At 40.2% G+C, this 5,839-nt stretch overlaps 1 non-coding gene across 1 annotated transcript; it reads right to left on the bottom strand.

Annotated features, from left to right (window-relative positions):
* Positions 1-1,474: 1,474 nt before the first annotated feature.
* On the bottom strand, positions 1,475-1,581 carry LOC141645501 (small nucleolar RNA R71). The gene has a single exon (XR_012544982.1). It is a non-coding gene; the product is annotated as a small nucleolar RNA R71 (small nucleolar RNA).
* Between the last annotated feature and the right edge of the window lie 4,258 nt (positions 1,582-5,839).

Raw genomic sequence — 5,839 nt, 5'->3', positions numbered from 1 at the left:
ATTGACAACCTTGCTAGCATGTTCAACATGATAATGAGTGAGTAGTTTCCTTAGCTAGGGTTAATGGGTATTTAGGGGAAACAGACATGGGGGATGATTCATGCTTAAATTAATATGTTTTCATAGTTTATTTGCTTGCTTGTTGTGATCTCAACTTATGCAGATGTTATGTTTGATGAAATGCGAGCCTATGAATCCTTGCATTTTTTACCCATCACCTATCTTTTCAATGAGACTTGTAAGACATAAACCAACTCGAGTCTCATTAGACCATGCATATTGTTGAGTAGGGAAGATTAAGTCGACTTGTAGGTGTTGTACAATCTAATTGATTCGGCTCCGGGACCCAAACTTTCCTAGGATTGTAAGATATAAACCAACTCGATCCATCACAACAATAATTGCTTGCTTATAATTTGAGAATATGTTTGTATGATCAATTCCCATGAATCCTCTATGACCCCATGACACCCTAGTGCCTTTTATCAATTGTTTACACCCCTTTTTAATCATCTTGCTTGTTTATTTTCATTGCTATTTAGTTTAGTGATCTTCTATTCAACCCCAAATTGTGACACCCCTAGACACCGCTAACTGCAGTTGAAAATCTCACTTCAATACCCGTCCCTTGGGATCCGACCTTTACTTGCCTCTTTACTAATAGTAGAGTTATTAGTGAAGCTATAAATATTGTTTTGGTCTAGGTGCTCCTAACGACAAGTACCGAAAACTAAACCTCAAAGAGGGCTCCACCAAAAATGGCGCCGTTGTGGGGGACGGTGTTAACTTGATTTAGATTTTCTTAGATTGTTATTAGTTGTGTCTTTCTTTGCCTTGGGGAAGTAAAACTCCTCAAGGTTTGTTCTAGTTATATTCAAGTTGTTTGATATTTTGCATGTCTAGAAGATCACAAGGTAACTTGTTACCCTTTGATCACGAAATTGAAAGGACTTTGACAAACAATAGAAGACTTGCTAGAAGAACTTTGAGAGGTATTGGTGAGGTTGTAGATATTCAACCAAACGCTATTGAGTTCGTCAATCCTTTTCCAAGAGAAGGTGAGGAGAACCCAACACAAAATCCAACACAAAATCAACCCACAATGCCTAAATTTTCATCGCATTCCGTACCAACCGAGGGGAACCTACCTAATGGTACTCCCACACCACAACACTTAACCGGAAATTTCATTGCCAAATCCGCATTTATCCAATTAGTCGAAAGAAGCCAATTTGGGGGGATGCCTAGTGAAGACCCTCACTCTCACATATAGACTTTTTGTGACTATTGTGATGCGATTTCTCAAACCGGTATAACTCAAGACCAAATTCGATAGGTCTTATTTCCTTTTTCTCTAATTGGCACTGCAAAACAATGGTTGAAAGGCCTTGATAAGGCTACTCTCGGAATTGACTCTTGGAAGAAATTGGCTCTAGCTTTCTACAAAAAGTTCTACCCACCGGAAAAGACTAACATGCTAAGAGCTCAAATTACGGGCTTTAAGCAAAGAGATGAAGAATCCTTGTATGAAGCTTGGGAGCGATTCAAAGGAATTTGTCGCTCATGTCCTCATCATGGACTTAGCGAGTGGTTCTTGGTACAACAATTTTGGAATGGTCTTTATGAAGACTCAAGAAACATTCTCAACATGGGATCAAATGGTATGTTCACTGAAGTTGACGATAATCAAACTTGGAACAAGATTGAGGAAATGGCGGTCCATAATTCACAATATAGTAGACCTCGCAAGGCTACTACAGGAGGAAAGCATGAAGTGGACTCTATTACTCAATTGGGTGCTCAACTTAGTGCTCACATTGATACCATCAATTTGAAGTTCGAAAAAGCTATGGCTAGACTTGAAGAAGCCTCAAAATCACCAAAGCCTCATGTTAATGCCATGACGGCATCTTCATCAATCCCAAGTGGGATATGTGAGAATTGTAGAACTTTGGGACATGACCAAAGTGAATGTAGGGGAACAAATGAACAAGTGAATGCTTTTCAAGCATACAAGAGTGGTACCCCTTATTCAAATTATTACAATGAAAGCACCAAATTCCACCCAAATCTCTCATACAAAAGCCAAAATGTTCAAAACCCTCAACCAACATACACCCCACCTCCCATGAGAAACGAAAATCAAAGACCCTTTTACAACCAAAACCAAGGTTACCAAAACCAAACTCCATACAATCAACAAAATGACCAAGGTTTTGATGTTAAAAAAGCGGTCCTCCAAATGCAAAAGAATCAACAAGAGTTTTTCACTCAAATGCAAAAGGATAGTCAAGCAAAGGAAATCACCATCAACAACATCCTAGCCCACACCAAAATGTTGGAAACCCAATTGACTCAACTAGCATCTTCAAGCTCACAAAGACAAAAGGGGCAATTACCACCTCAAAGTAATCCCCCCCATACATGAAACGGTTAGTGCCATTCACTTGTGGAGTGGTACAAGGTATGAAGCACCAAAGAAGCAAGTTGAGGATGAAGTTGTGGAAGCTAGTGAGAAAGAAGAAGTTGTGCAAAACTCCAAGGATGGAGAACCATCAAAAGAAGAAGTTTCAAAGAAAAGTGAAGACAAGGCCAAGGAGAAGGAACCCATTGTGATTAGACTTCCTTTTCCAAGTCGTCAAGCTAAGCCCAAATTTGATTACCAACTCGGAAAATTTATGGAAATTGTGAAGAATTTTGAAGTCTCGATTCCTTTCACGGAATTAATCAATCACGTGCCGGCCTATGCAAAGTACATGAAAGACATCCTTACGAAAAAGAACTCGATCCGGAAGCTTGAAACTATCGCCTTCACTAAGGTGAGTAGTGCAATCCTTCAAGGGAGTTCACCTCCGAAACTTAAAGATCCGGGAAGCTTCTCAATACCGTGTACTATTGGCGACACAACGATCAACAAAGCCCTATGTGATCTAGGGGCTAGTGTGAGTGTTATGCCGTATTTGGTAAGTAAAAGGTTAGGGATGGGAGAGCTTAAATGTACCAATATCACACTCCAACTAGCCGATAGATCGACGAAGACACCATTAGCGATATGGGAAGATGTTCCCGTAAGAGTTGGGAAATTTTTCATCCAGGTGGACTTTGTCATTGTTGACATGGAAGAAGACTCCAATATTCCAATCATTCTAGGTAGACCTTTCTTGCACGCCGCGGGTGCGGTGATAGATGTGAAGCATGGAGAGCTCACTCTAGAAGTGGGGGATGAGAGCATAACTTTCAATCTTGACATGACCATGAGAGCTACCCGTTTGCATGAACCATGTTTTATGGTTGATCATTATAGCCGGAAGGATGAGAGGAAGAAGTCGGAATTCCAATGGAAAAAGAAAGTTGATGATGCTCCATCAAAAGAGCAAGTGAATTGTAACAAAGAGAGCTTGAAAACCTCACCCATGATAAGTGAAGAGGATGGCCTCATTGGTCAAAACAAGAAAGGAGGAGAGTTGTCTCTATCAACTCAAGAGATTTTTAATGATCAAGTAGACGAAGTTTGTGGTCTTTGGGACGATGAGTTTGAAGGGATTTTTAATCCCTACATTGGTAATGCTATCGATAAAGACAAACATGAAGGACAACAAGTGCAAAGATCTATTGAGGATCTTTATCATGATAATGAACAAGCTTTTGACTACTTCTTCAAGGTGTTGAGTAACATCAACAACACCTTGAACATGCCCCCATGACATCTCACTAAGAATGAGATTTTGGTGGAGTCCTCTCCAAACCACCATTTGTAAATATTTCTAACTCCCTAACTTGCATTTTAATTCTTACATTGAATTTTTGTCATTTTTGGATTTTTTTGTGCCTTGATCAAGATATTCATCATTTTTGCGAAAAGTGAGGGAGGGACTAATGATTTTATTGATGTGTAGTGCTTTAACTTAGTGTGGGGATAGCAATTGCCTAGGCTATTCATGCCTTTGTAGTGCCCCTACAATGAAGAACACGGAATTTGAAGAATGAAAATGACACGAGATATGCAAGTGCACGGATGGTCCTGAATCCGGGTAGACTAGGTGGAATTCGAGCGGCTTCTGGGTAATCCGCTCGTATTATAGGAATCCGAGCGTCTGTGGAAGAATCCGTCCGTCCAAATGAGCTGCAAAATCAAAAATTTTGGTCTGTAAGAGAATCCGAGCGTCCTAGCTGAGAAGACGCTCGTCTGAAACTGGCCGCTCGTCTTTGTAGAAAGACGCTCGTCTTTTTGCCAATGCAGATTAAGCAAAGTTCCTGTAAGAGAATCCGCTCGTCTTTAAGGAAAGCCGCTCGTCCTAAATTGCAGAATGCGCTCGTATTCACTGAAAGACGCTCGTCTTTAGGCGAGTTTTCCTGAAGCCAATTTGAGCAGAATCCGAGCGTCCCGACAGGAATCCGCTCGTCTTCCCCTGCAATTTTGAATTTTTCGGGTGTTTTAATACCCCTTCCCACATTCATTTCATTCATTCATTCATTCAAACACTACCCATAAACCCCAAAAACCCAAAACCCTCATCCTCTCCATCACCAAAAACAAAATTTCCTCAACGAAATTCAACAAAATCAAATCCAAACTTCCTTACAACAACAATTAATTACTCCTTTTGCAACAATAATCAATCCAAGCACCAAAATCTTCAACCTTTGAGTCGATTTTGGTAATACAAAGACAAATCCTTTCATCTTAAATCGATTTGGGTATAATTAGAAATTTAAGATTTTCAATCTTTTCTTGGTATAATCAACAATGGCAAGAACAAAAGGAGCAACAAAGGCACTCAAGGCAAATACACTTTTAAAAAGGCAACAAAGCCTTCAAGCAAAGAAAGCTTCAATGGCTATGGTGGTCTCTAATGCAAACTTGGAAGTTCAACAACAACAAGATCCTCCCTTGGAACCAACAACAACAACAACAACAACTCCGGAAATCGCTCAATTACCCAACTATCCGGAAGTACTTTTCATTTATAACTCCCATAGGGATACATTTGCCAAGTATGCTAAGAAAGCCATTTTGCCCACCAAATTCATTTGTGAAGATGCCTTGAACAAATTGGGTGTCCTTGAACAAACAAAAGCCTTCTTTGAAGCCATGGGTTTGGGAAAATTTTTTACTACAAGAGAATTGACATACCTCTCCCTTACCTTGGAATTCTTAAGTTCATTGAAAGTGACTAAGGTAGAGACTAGAGAATACATTGAGTTTCGTCTTGCCAATGTGAATAGGCGCATAACCTTTGATGTTTTGAGTAAAGCATTAGGCCTTAGTGATACACCATATTATCACAAGATGCCCGAAAAGTATGACCCCGTTCCTCTTTGGGAGGCGATTTCCGGGAAGAAATTTGTGAGCTTTCATGCTTGTCGTGCTCTATTAGTCCACCATATGGGCATTAGAGTGTGGCACAAGGTCATCGGGAATACTATAATAGCGAGAAAAGGCACTAATCACTTTACAAAGCTCGATTGTGTTCTACTTGAGTCGGCCTTAAATGTGGGAAGGGAATTCACTAAGCCCTACAATGCTCTAAGGCTTTTGATGGAAAGATGGCTTAATGTTGATTGTGGCAAGGAAGGCACCGCTCATATTGTAAATGGGGGTCTAGTTACTCTCTTGGCCAAGCACTTTGACGCAAATTTCAATAAGGATAAAACCTATGTGGCAATCAAAGGGAGTCGTCTCATTGACATGGATGCCATGATTTACAAGTACAAATGGGTCAAGCATAACTCTCTTAACACCAACTATGGGTGGCTAACCAATGATGCTAGATCTTTAACTTTGCCTTCCAAGATATGCCGATTAAGTGCTCATCGAACAAATTACCTTCTTCCACTC

The sequence above is a fragment of the Silene latifolia genome, chromosome 2, assembly GCF_048544455.1.
Source record: "Silene latifolia isolate original U9 population chromosome 2, ASM4854445v1, whole genome shotgun sequence".
NCBI classification, from domain to species: domain Eukaryota; kingdom Viridiplantae; phylum Streptophyta; class Magnoliopsida; order Caryophyllales; family Caryophyllaceae; genus Silene; species Silene latifolia.
Note: the sequence above shows the minus strand (reverse complement) of the source record. Positions and strands in the feature narration are given on the sequence as shown.